Raw genomic sequence first — 13,422 nt, 5'->3', positions numbered from 1 at the left:
GTTACATGCTTCTGCTTTGACACTTTGTGATTTGTGAGATCATTACTGAGTTCCATCTGAAACCAAATCACTGTCTTTATAGCAACTAAAATATAACGTTGTTTAATGATAAATCAAAACAGACAAGTGAAAAAACAGTGGAAGGATTCCACTTGCATTGAGAGTGCTCATAAAACTATGGGTCGCAACTAAGATTCAGCCACGTTTACATGTTTACAACACTGCCTCAGTCCTGCTGAATCCCAGAGGGAATCCTGCAGCACTGAACAGTGAGGTAGTCCCTTTGATATTTGTCATAGCTTCCTGAAGTGATGTTTTGATGCCCGGAGTTAGATTTGTCAACAACTTTCATCTTGTTGGTTATTTGGAGCAAAACATTGAGTTTTGGCCAATGGGTTGAAGTGTAATCTAATGGGACATCTGTGAATCAAGTGTGAATGTCTCCACTTCTGGGCAAAATATTTTATTGACATGGGTTTCCCTTGTACAGTGCACGATTCCATAAAGCCAGCATTTTGTGGCTATTGCGGCCCGTCCACACGACAGCGTGCGTTGAAGCTTCAACGCTTCTGCCCATTCACTTTGAATGGGGTGATGTCACACTTTGCCAAACTGCATTGTGGGAGCGTCGCTTCGCTTTGCTCGCGTTGCTTCGCGTTGCTTCGCGTTGCTTCGCGTTGCTTCGCGTTGCTTCGCGTTGCTTCGCTTTGCTCGCTTCAAAAGTTGAGCAATGTTCAACTTTTGAAGCTTCAACTTTTGAAGCTTCAACGGAAGCGTCAGACAATCAAATCATATGCCAGTACAAGCTCTAGCCAATCAAACCGCGTGCTTGTGTGTCCGGGGCGGGATATTCATGTGATTGGTTGTTGGTCGAGCGTCAGACACGCATGCCGCCGTGTGGACGCTGCGTTAGGGGAACTGCAGCTCAGGCTTTTAGCTTTTTAGCTGCCACATTCAGCAGCTTTGACGCCAAATTAGCATCAAAAAGACCACTAACATTTTGTAAGACTATAGAAGGACACAGGCATGACAAGGACATAGGCACTGGGTCAGTCAGAATTTCAGCAAAAAATCAAAGAATTTCAGCAAAAAATCAAAATGGAGAGAACGCAATGGGTTGGCCAGGAAGAAGCTAATTAAAAAAACAGAGACTTTGTTTGGTCTAGCTTGACTAGAGGCAGATGTCTAGAAATAGTGCAGATAAAAGAAGTAGAAAATTGGATGTCACGTAGAACATTTCATAATTTGATATCCTTGCCTTGAAGTCAACATGGAGGTAATTGGTTGGGTGATGCTGCATAACACAGGATCCTTGATGTACTTGTCACTGCCAACAGGGTGGCCGGCACAATGCACCTGCTTTAGCTGTGATAACCCAAACTTTAAAATGTTGTTTTCACATGCAAAATAAATTACTTTAAATGATAGAGTCCTAGCAGCCAAGGAGAAAACTGATAAAGTCATGTTGCTGTCCAAAAAGAGATGGTAGCAGAAGGCGCTCAAAAGGGAGAAAGAACAGGACATGATCTGTGAAAGCTTGGCTCAGTTTAGACAACCCTCTGTTCTAGCTCATGCACATGACTGCTGATTTGAATGTACTGCTCTGCAATAATTAGTATTATAAAATATCACGATTATTCAAATGAGCAGTATTGCCTTTATGTTGATTTCAATAAATGTTGCCTGGGTTTAAAGTGAAGGTACAAGAGCAAAGGAGATAATGTGAAAAAAATCATAATGTATGTACTGAATATGCTTTCCCACCAAATTATAGTGATGGTCATATGGTACATCAAGAAGAACCACAAACAGGAAACTGGCAGCGGTGGATTCTGGGAGCTGGTCACCTCAGTGGGATTCCCCTGCTCTCCAAAGGGAACCATAACTGTATCCCTCTCTTCAGTATGGAAGAAGCCATGTTTGTTTCCTGCCTCTCTTATTTTAGCTGCTGAGCTGAGTGCATTTCTCTAACCTGTCTCTGCTTTATGCCTCTGCTCTCTTTTGCTGCTCCTCTATCTCACCACTATGGCCACAACACCATGACAACTTAATACTCTTTCACTTTTGTACGTTTCCCCCCCCACTGGACTACTGACCTGGGAAATACATGGACGGCTGTCACCCTAACAGAGTTGTGAAAGCTGCTTTTCAATAACAGCTTTGGAAGATGGTAAAAAGAAGGATGCTACCTACAGTAGGGAGGGCTTGAGTTTTTTTTTGGACCTTCACACTCAAGATAAGTAGAGCTACTGAAGGGTGTCAATAGAGATGCAAATAATGAACACTTTATCGAGCCCCTTTCCATTAAAGACACAAATAGTTTATAGTTAATACCAGCTCACAGTGAGACTATAGTAACCACATTTTAATCAAGCTGCACAGCAAGGAATTAATGGATTTATCGTTAAGTTTATGAAATATCAGACAGTGACAAGTGTCCATCATAGCTCCATTTAGCCCCAAGTGATGTCTTCCAATTATCTTCAGGAAAGATATGAAACAATGAGAGGCTATGGCAAGCACATTTTTAGCATTTACATTTTGACTTATATAATAACAGTCTTAAACAGTCTCAAAATAAAATTCAAGAAAAACAAAAATTACTCTTTGGTTTCTAAATGAAAAGAACTGAAGCCAGAGGGCAATTAATCTAGTCTTAATCTCTGCCTACCAGCACCTGTAAAATGTTCTAGGTTCAATATTGTATTCCATTGCTGTAATCCTTACAGAGCCCTAAATGGAAAGGACTTTTGGGGAGTAACAATAGTTTATCTACCCAGTACTTCTATATTCCTGCCTTCAGCGCTGGTTGCCAATATAATAATAATAATAGCTTAGATTTATATAGCGCCTTTCATGGGACCCAAGGTCGCTTTACAGAGATAAACAGGCGTAAAAACAAAAACAAGAGGTAGTCAGACAAACAGTCAGACAGAAAAAACAACAAATAAATTAGGGGCCGAAGGCCTTGGCAAACAGATGGGACTTGAGGGCCCTTTTGAAGGCGTCAACCGTGGGGATGTTACGGATCTCCGGGGGGGGGGGGTACTGGGTGTCATGGGCATGGAGGGACTTGTAGGTAAGGAGGAGGACTTTATAGGTTATGCAGGACTTGACCGGCAGCCAGTGGAGGTGGGTCTGTCCAGGGTTTTGTTGGGTACCCCAAACAGGACACCATTGCAGTAGTCCAAGCGGGAGGTGACGAAAGCATGGACTAAGGTTTTTGATGGTCGGAGTCTGGCAATGTTCTTTAAATGGAAAAAGGCAGATTTGGTGACAGACTTGATTACATTACATTACATGTCATTTGTTAGACGCTTTTATCCAAAGCGACTTACATACATTCAGTACTGTGGACAATCCCCACAGGGGCCATTTTGGGGTGAAGCGTCTTGCCCAGGGACACAACGACATGCTGACTGCAGTGCGACTCCAACTTGCTACCCCCTGATTCGAAGTCCAGCACTCTATCCACTTAGCCACAGCCGCCCACTTGATGTGGGAGTGGAAGGAAAGGGTGGAGTCAAAGTTGACAATATATAATATAGTTGGGGAGCGCAGGTTAAAGTACAGACACCAAATCTGGACAACTCATTCAGACAACAAGACGTTGTTGGTTGTAAGAGCAGTTAACAATGTATAGAACGACCTTTGGAGAAACGGTCCAACAACCTGCCACCCTCTTGAAAAACAAAGCATGCTCAAGGGAGAAAAATACAAGAATCAATTCAAATTCATCAAAGCTGCTCTATATGTCATACATACAATACAATGTAGAGTTTATGCTGACAATAGCCGGGCACAGCTATGTGACACACCAATCCATCCACCTTAAGAGGGTAATAGATGAATGGATCATGGATCATGCTGTTTTAGGTCTTGAGGGGCCAGAGGCGAGGACATTTTGGACAAGCGACCAGTCAATCACATGGCTGACATTATTTCCCACGATCAATCAAAATGAAGTGAGCAGTCTCCAATATGTCAATTGAGAAACAGGATGCAACAGATTAGCATACCAATGCAAAACCTGCGCTGCATGTTCATTGGAAAATCACCTTAAGGGAAGTGCCCTTCAAATCCAACTATCCTTCTCTTCCTGATGCTGATGTGAGAAAACCATCTGTTACTTCTCTAACCTCCACACACTGTGAATAATGTGAAGGGGAAAAACGTAATAAAGCTTAATCTGCTTGCCTCTCCATCGAAAGCACTGAGTAACATTTAGCACTGTCAAAAGGTTTAGAGAGAAAGCAGATGGCCAGAGACATCAGTACAGATGGGCAAGATGAACTCTGTTTGAGGCCAGTGTGTCCGAAAGAGGAGCAAAGAGAGATTCAGCAAAGGATTCAGACAGCAAGAACAGAAAAACATACAGAAGCGATTATCTAGAAAGTGTTATAAGCAAATTATGCAATAAAAAAAAAATCCATGTGTTATCATGCAAAGCTTGCCAAATCCTTTCACGTAGATTATTAGAGAAAAGTGGTGAAACAATAGTGAATCTCTGTCACTTCATTTTGACACACACCAGCATTAGCTCATATTGGATCTACTCCTATATATATATATATGTATATTATTCTGATTAAAATGTATTTGAGTTTCTATGATATAATGAAATCCTTGAACAAAAAGAAAGAGGTGTGGACTTGAATCATGTATTTGATGACTTGACTTGAGAACATAAAACAAGACTTGCAGCTTGACTTGGACTTTACCACAGATGACACAACATTTTTCTTGGATTTAAGCCTTTTGATTGGAAAATACTTCCCCAACACCAAAGATGATTATATATATTTAAAAATCATATAGCCACATACTAATCAACACATGTTACCGCTATTAGACACCCCAGATTTAATCTATGAACCAATCTGACAGCATCCAATCAAATGTCAGGATTACTGGTCGTCTGCTGGAAAGAATATACCTAAAATCATTTCATACTGGTACTAATTGCATCAAGCAAAATGTGTCTGAATCTGTGAAGAGCAAATGTAAGACTTGTTGAAGCTCAAAGTTTAGGACTTGGGGCCTGATTGTAAAGACATACTTGTGCAAAACAGTTACTTGTGAGATGAAAATGAACAAGGAGAGATGGCTGAGCAAATGTACATAATCACCGTTTGTAGTGTTGTGTGAAGATGGAATAAATAGCCCGGGTGTTGTATTATGTATTTCCCCCTTGCTTCTCCTCTCCTAATTGCCGGTTTGTACTACCAGTCTTTGTTTTCTGTTATTCTCTCACTATCCACTTTGTTACCATTTCTTCTGTTGCCTATTTCATCCACATCCTACAGTATGAATACCAGAATAAACAGTTAAGCGTGCTAATACAAGAGCCTGTGTTATATACTGCGACAGTGTTCCCATACTCAAAGCTATAACCCACAGTCACCACAAAACCCAATATAATCAGATTTGAATCTCCCTCAGAACATTATGAATACATTACAGCTGAATTCGCCCAGACCATAGTATATGATTCTAAAAATAAATAGCCTTCTTCCTCTGTTCCCATACTTCAGGCTATCGCTCAGAGACTCTACAGAGCTCGGAGCGTTTTTTCCCATCATGATGGTGCCTGAATAACTACTGATAGTTGACCTCTGTTCCATGCTGTCAGTGTCCCTCATGCACAATGCTCCCATGAGTCACACATCTGGCAACAAAGCATGGAAAACTGGAAACTATTATGTGTGTCGATGGTTGCTAAATTCCACCTAACTGCTAATAGCCATACAACACAGTGAAACTGCTCAACTGAGGCATACTATAGATGTATCATTTTTTGACAATTAGGACTGCATTTAGTATTCTTTTCATGATTCATTCATCTCATTTGATGTATTGACTTGTCATTAAATACTGAAAACTGCTCATTACATTTAGCAGAATCCTAGTTAGTCAGCAGGACTTCCTGTTGTTGCAGTATATTATGTTGTTCTATGCAACGCCAGCAATTGTTGAGCACTATTGCTCTACTTGAACTTTGAATGTATTGATTGTGTAAATCACAGTTGTACCAGTGTGCCAGTGATGACGCAAGATAATTACGACTCATGTCTAGAATAAGAAAATTGCTACCCTATGTTGAGCCCTGTTGCGTGTTTGTTATGTATTTTAGACATATCATCTTCTCATGTAAGGCAAGGCGTCACTAACTCTTGGACATAAACAGGCACAAAAACCATAACATGGGCTTACTATTGTTCCACTATCTGACAGAAGAAGGAGAGCGCACAGAGAGGGTGACTGTGACGGAGGGCAATGTTTGTGTTCATGTGCGTTTAGTAAGACAGAGATGATGGCTACGGCCACACATGTCACATCAGGAAACCTGATTATCCATCAAGGATTACACTTTAATCAATCTAAAGCACTAGTCCCTGTCTGTGAATGTGCTAATCCCATCAAAAGCAGGGCTCTTTCTGCTTGTCAGTAATGCTCTTCCCATTCGCCGCCATGCTTAACACTTCACAAAGCTGTATGTCAAGAGTCAAACGGGCTGTGGCTTGGAGACGTCGTGCCCCCCTCCCCTCCCTGAGCAGCACTGCATTTAATCCACCAACAATTCATTCAATTTCAAGATGCTGCAGAGAGGATTTTCTCATTGGTGAGGCAAAGTACATTTTAATGTTGACAGCTACAAGAAAAATTGCATTTAAGTCTTCAGCGATTATTTGTGGCTGCCATGGTAATAAGTGTCATACTTTTTACATTCACCTGTCATTTTAACTGAAGAACAGAACATTAATAACATTGTTAAACCATGACTTGACTCATTCATTATTTATTGAACAGTAACACTAATTGATGACAGTAATCAATTAATCATTTAAGTAATTTCATTATTAGACATGGGAAACATCTTCTAGTTCAAGCTTCTCAAATACAGACTTTTCTTCTTCCTCTCTGCTTTGTATCATTGTATACTTCATTAATATGAGATTTCAAACTGTTGTCTGGACCAAAGATCTAAAGATGTCACTTGCGACATTTCTTGATTATTAGACTTTTGATCTGCTTTAGTCATTGTTTGTTTGTGTGTATGTATGTGCTAACAAACACATGCAGAATGTGTTTTTATGCTCACACTAATCACTAATCTAGCAATATCACTCTATTCTATCTATCACTCTAATCAGTGTCTAGCACTGTCATGGTATCTTGATAACTGACTTATCCTGGTCATTTTAGGCCCTATGCCACACACACATACAGAACACTGTTTCCAAATTATGAAACTCAAAAGCACAATAATCCTTTTATTTAATCAGAAATACATCAGGAAGTGGAACATGTGAATGTCGGAACGGAAGAAAAACACAGTATTGAACCAACATCAACTACACTACTAGTGTGCCTGTGTGTATCTGTGTCTTTGATGAAACCCCCCACCCTTTTATCTCTCCTCTTAGCCTCACTTTCACACATCCCAGATGAATGGATGGATAGAAAGAGGGAGGGGGTGGATAGGGAAAAAGAGGGAGAGATTTGAAAGGGAAAGAGAAGTCACTAAGGGACATGCACGCAACAAGGAATACACAGCTTACGAGCATTCAGGATAAAAATAACCTAAGAGCAAGGAAGAGACTTTCTTTTTTTTCGTGCAGACCTCTTTCCATCCATTTGTGCATACATGTCAAACATGTGCATGGTGTTGCAGCTCAGACAGAGGATGGAGGAGAGAATCATGTTTGCAGCTTGGGTAAAGGAGAGGGAATAAACACACATACTGTACATATACTGACACCATAAATCTACTGGTACATCAAAGACACAGAGGTTGTCAAGATAGCCTTCGCTTCGCACAGTAAACAAACAGATGGCCACCTATGATGATGTGCCAGATAAGAGTGCAGAAGAGCAAGAAGCTGAGATAAAGATGATAGGACTGGACCTAACAGACATACTAAACACAACCCATCTGCTTAATCCTGTTGACTAAAATTAGGTTTCAGGTTAGTTATTTCATTCCATTTTAAACCACAGTTGGCATGTCTCACTGAAATGGTTCAGGACAAATCTGGGGCTCTGGCTTGTGGCCAAATTGCCGCATTGCATAGAGAGCTGTGAAGCGGCTTAGTCAGCTGTGGACAATGCACAGCGGTGGCATCATGACACAGAAAAACAAAGCGTCAGTGGGTCACTTTTGGTTTGTATTTGTACCACAATGAAGGCTGACTTTAGCTCTTGGGAGAAAGCATTACCACACAGCAGGAACAAAGTGTGATGTACTCACGCCTCATAGCATTAAAAGCCTTTTTCCCCCCTTTTTCTTTGTTTTTCTGTTGACAGGTGCAATATACAGTGCATTCTGTAGCATTTAGATAGGGACTTTTAACCATTTTCATTCTGCAATTTCAATATCTTGATGTCAATTAATATGTATTTATAGTTCTTTCAATAGGCATAAATACGTAACAGTCTGATTCTGATAGTACATCTGTACCCTTACCATGACAATCTGAAACATTCATTACTCTTAATATAATACACAATGACAGCCGACCAAGTAGTCTTATCTGAAAAGGAAAGCCTTCCGTCACTGCACAATTTGCGGTACAACCAAATTCTGGCGGTGTGGAAACTCATTTGCTCCGAGGCTGGGCCTCAGACGAGAGTTTCATTAAGACCCTAATGTTGCTAAGGAAATGACTGCGGTGCAATGAAATCTCCCCAGAAGAGTGAGTGTACTCGTGCTACAGAAACCCTCATTTAAGATGCCAATTATATCCAGGGTGCAGATTGTGCTCTCTCACTCACTCCCCTTCCACCCATCACGGCTGCCTCCTCTCACCGTTTTCTCCTCTTGCTTTTTTCTTCTCCATCTTATCCTCTATCTTTTTCTCTCTCTCCTTCCCTTCCTCCATCTCTCTGCATCTGATTTGCTGGATAGGAATAGAGCCTCAGTGTTTCAGGAACCCACTGCTGACTGATAGAAATATCTGATTTGGAGGGGACACATGCAGGCAGAAGGATAGATAGCGGGGGAAACATGGCCTCTGGAATGTTCTGCTGACATTTTCTCTCTTCTTCTCAAACTCATTCATTCCTTTAATGTTTTCTCTACCAGGCCTCGCTATAGCTGACAGTGGAGACATGAGCTGAAAGAAGGTTTCTGTCTCCCTTTTTCCCAACCTCCCTTCCTCCACTAGTCCTACTCAATGCTTTTGTTTCTATTTGTTGCAAACTTCCCTTACTTCTCACCCTAACTCACACCTTTCTTGCCTACATTCATTCATTTCCTCCTCCTTAGAATCAAGCACAAGATCCCCCCTCTGTTACTTTATTGTCATTATGTCCATTCCTCAGATGCTGCAAAGAGTACTCCACAGGATGCTATCTGTCCAGCAAAATGCATCTAGCAGCAAGATGAAAGGCACGCAGCACTGACTCAAAATTAGGGGCTATCTGTTATCTGATTGGCTTACATCGAGAGCTGTCTGTGGATTTTAGTTACCAGGGAGAACAGGGAGATAATGGCACTGTGTCAGCAACTTCTCGAGCTGCAAGGGCCATAAGAAGAAAGGCTGGCCGGTCACATAGAAGTATGTCTTGTCACAGTATTTGTATAATTGAATGTTAGCCTTTATTCTTCATAACTTCACTCTAGGATTTATATACAGTATATACAGGAGCTATAAACATCACTGACAACATACTTTATGGAAACCCATACATAAACTATCTATGTGAAAATCTTCAAAGATTAACTTCTTCCCCATGAGTCATTATTGTTGCAATTATACTGCCTCTGTCTAAAAACAACTTAGTGACTCATAAACAGAGGAAATCATCTAATGGACTTTAAACAAACACTGTCTGCGCAAAAAGTGTCGTTGGAGCTACACTATGAAAGAGTCACAGGGAAGCGATGTCGTCCCAACTTTACTAGTGCATTAATACAATTTCCTAGTGGGAAAACAAATATTTAAATGGGAAAATTAAAATGAGCCAGAGCGCATTAACTCAAATAGTTTAGTAGTTATGTCACAATACTCACAGTTTGTTCATCTTAATAGTGATCTATTCATTTCCTTCATTTGTTATCAATATTGTCAAAAATGATAAAAGGAATATATCTAAAACTAGTTTTGCAACATCAATATTATACTTCAGAAGCTATATTTCAGAATGACAGATGGCTTTAGACAGCGGGCCCTGATGGACAGTGAGAAGATGGAGGACTGCCTGATGATACAATCTTGGAGCTGGAGTCATTCATGGTGGGTGTGTGCCAGTTCAAGTGCTGCAATCTAGTCTGATTGTGTCACATTGACACCTGTGCCTTCCCTTTCCCCCTCCTCTTATGCCTCTGACTCTGGAGTATCTGTGAATAATAATCCTCCACAGGATGCAGCTCAGGCCAGGATATGCAAATACATCTTTGTCAACCCACTTCAACATAATCATTCCTGAAATGCACACCTCAAAGGATCAACTCGTGAATTAGAACAGTCATAGATTTTGCTTTTCATCTTTTGCCAGATTGTCTAATGTTGCAACAGTGACAGGTCTCTACTGATTTCAAGCCATTTTTGTTTCTATATCTGCCACTTACCTGTTGCCTTCCAGCTGTGTGTGTTCTGCCTGCCAAGTCTGCTGTGTTTGTTTGCCTGATCCTGACTGCCAGTCACCAAGTGTTACCATAAAATGCCTTTTTACTAACACTCGGATATATTGCCTGCTGCCATAAGAACCCAGTTGTGAACCAATGCCCTTTTATATGAAAACACCCAAAACAATGTATTAGTCCATTTATATAAGAGAGACATTTATGCCAACAACTGTAGTTAAAAACAGTTATTTGACACAGCTGGTAAATGTAAATGTCTTTCCAATTTGTGCTTGATTAACGTATGTTTCGTTATTACAGAATGACATACCCAAAATTAAATGTTGGCTCTAACATGTATTTCCTGAACATTAAATCAGTACACACTAAGAACTCTGTGGATATGTGTATCTACATTTGATAAATGCAGAAGTGCACTGGTTGGGAAATTAGTGTTTTAGCAGCTGCAACAAGAAGCTGTGAGACACTAAAATACACACACAGGCCGTTTCTCAATGTCGAGTAAACCTGCTGCAGAGCCACTATTTCAAGTATACTACGTCATCGAGTGGCGCCGAAGGACTGTTTAAATGCATGTTAAATGCCCAGCATTCGGCGCCACTCGATGACGTAGTATACTTGAAATAGTGGCTCTACAGCAGGTATACTCGACATTGAGAAACGGCCACAAACTCACAGGTGAAGGAGCAGACAAGGTTCAGGGCTCATTAAATCCCGCCTGTCAGGCAGCAGCTCCACTAAGGCCAAACATCCTACAACTCACCCGAACAAGGTTCCTGAGGCACACACGCACCTCTAGAAGCTCATAACCTGGCAACTTACAAGCAGCTGTATGTGCATGTCTGTGTGTGTGTATGTTCCCCCACACTGCTGCAGTGTGCTTTCACTCTCTCACACCGCAGGCACACAAACAGTCATAAGCAGCGGCAAGGCATTCATCTGTTGATCTACATTCCTGAGTTTCATGCAACCCATTAGTGCAAGCCATCTCACCAAAGTTAGTTTGAAAGATGGGAAGAACATCAAACAAGCCTTGCACACTCACATAAAAACAAGCGCACTTCCCAACACTGAGAAAATCTTGTCTCCTTTTTCTCCCCTTTCATCTTTGTTTCATTTCTGCCTCTCTTCATGCTTTTCTTTACTTCCATCATCTTAAATGTGTGTGCTTTAGCCTCTGATAAAGCAATACGTCTCTTAAAAACAACAGTGTGAATGTGCGTGTGTACATGTGCGTGTGAACAACTTTTCTTTAGCTTGCATATCGGAGACATGCTTTCTCTATCTGACCATTATTTTTCTTATAAAAATTCTGTGTTCAGCGTGTTTTCATCAAAACATTCACACTGCTGAGAAAAAAATGTGCCCTGCCTTCCTCCTTCAGGATGTCATCCTTACAATTTTCATGCAATATCAATTGCTGGTCAGTTATTCGCCATAAATTGACATTTGAAAACTGAAATAAGTTACACTTTTATATGTGCTGCATCCAAAAAAGATTTACATTTTCAATTGATCTGCCTTAAAATCAATACTTTGTCCAACTGTCTGAAACCCTAACAATATTTAGTTTTAAATGACGTAAAACAGAGAAAAGCACCAAATCTTCAACAATAAAATCCCTCAGACTTTCCACTGTTGTACAGCAGCCAGCAAGACAATGGATTCCTCTATAGACTATCACATATGTGTGGTTTACCTCATACTCTCCTTCCCACTCATGCTGTCAGGAAGAGCAGATTGAGACAATGCAGGTATAAAGCAACAGTCATTGAGTGTATGTTTGCATTTCTGGTAACAATCACACATGGATCAGACCTATAATGTGGATGCAGAGTATGTACAGTGCTGATAATTGAAGTCTTGGGAAAAACAGGAATGTTTTTAAACTCCAACAGTAAGACAGCATGGGAAAAAAAATATTTACAAAAAGTGTGCATAAATACATGGTGGTGCAATAAAAGTGCATTACACATTTCCATGATGTAGGTATATGTCAAGTGTGAATTAAGAACTGAACTCAAGTCTGCAAAGGTAACAACATTCCTTCAAAAATCTCAAGAAGAAGAACACCACACTGTATCCACACTCTATATATTTATACACACAAATATACACTCAAAGAATCACACACACAACCTTGCCCCACCATCACACATATTACTACTTGACAAGGCGTCCGTAAATACAGAGCCAGCAACACATTGACACGGAGCCCTCTTTTGACCCCCACATATGCATACGCACACTCAATACGTATTTCACTTTTCGCAGGGAGTGGCCACTTCCAACAACACTTGGACAGGAAGTTCTTTCCTCCTGCAGCCAGCCAATTAAAACACAGCGTTTGGTGGTGGAGGTTCCATTAGGAAGTCCCAGCTCCCCTGTGCACTCTCAGCTCCTCACACGACAGCCTCTGTTTTTTCCTGCCTGTCAATGCCAGGAACCCATTACGGAGCAGTGGTGGGGTTATAACGCAGGGGAACAATGTAAGGATGGACCTGGCCATTGTTCCTGACCGTTGTTAGTTGAGAGATGTCCGGTTGTGAGACTTTATTTCTGGCTGAGGTGAAGAGGAGGAACTTGTTTTAAACTCTACCTGAAGACATGGTTGTTGCCTCAATGTAAACTGCATCTGACCCTTATTCTTTAAGGTTCATACCAGGGTTAAGTAATGTTATCATCTTTTGGTAGGGCAGTCTTTGATGTTAAGAGTTGTTTGTTTTGTGCTATCAAAGAAACGCTAGTATCCAAGCTTTTGCTGCCACCAGATACTGTTTTAACAATTTGAAATCATACTATGAGTTGGACGTCGAAATAAAGCTGTATTATAC

The 13,422-nt window shown here is 40.8% G+C and overlaps 1 protein-coding gene across 4 annotated transcripts in view; it reads right to left on the bottom strand.

Moving 5' to 3' along the window:
- kank4 (KN motif and ankyrin repeat domains 4) overlaps positions 1-13,422 on the bottom strand; it is a 74,237-nt gene that overhangs the window by 46,597 nt on the left and 14,218 nt on the right. The window contains exon 1 of one of the 4 annotated variants that reach the window (XM_034210844.1): positions 8,787-9,204. The exons of the other annotated variants lie outside the window; for them this stretch is intronic. The gene's annotated coding sequence lies outside the window, so the exon portion shown is untranslated. Of the gene's footprint in view, positions 1-8,786; positions 9,205-13,422 lie in introns of those variants that run through there. 4 annotated transcript variants of the gene reach the window in all.

This window comes from Gymnodraco acuticeps, unplaced genomic scaffold (genome assembly GCF_902827175.1).
Source record: "Gymnodraco acuticeps unplaced genomic scaffold, fGymAcu1.1, whole genome shotgun sequence".
Classification (NCBI taxonomy): Eukaryota; Metazoa; Chordata; class Actinopteri; order Perciformes; family Bathydraconidae; genus Gymnodraco; species Gymnodraco acuticeps.
The sequence above is the reverse complement of the archived record's forward strand: the minus strand, read 5'-3'. Positions and strand labels throughout refer to the sequence as shown.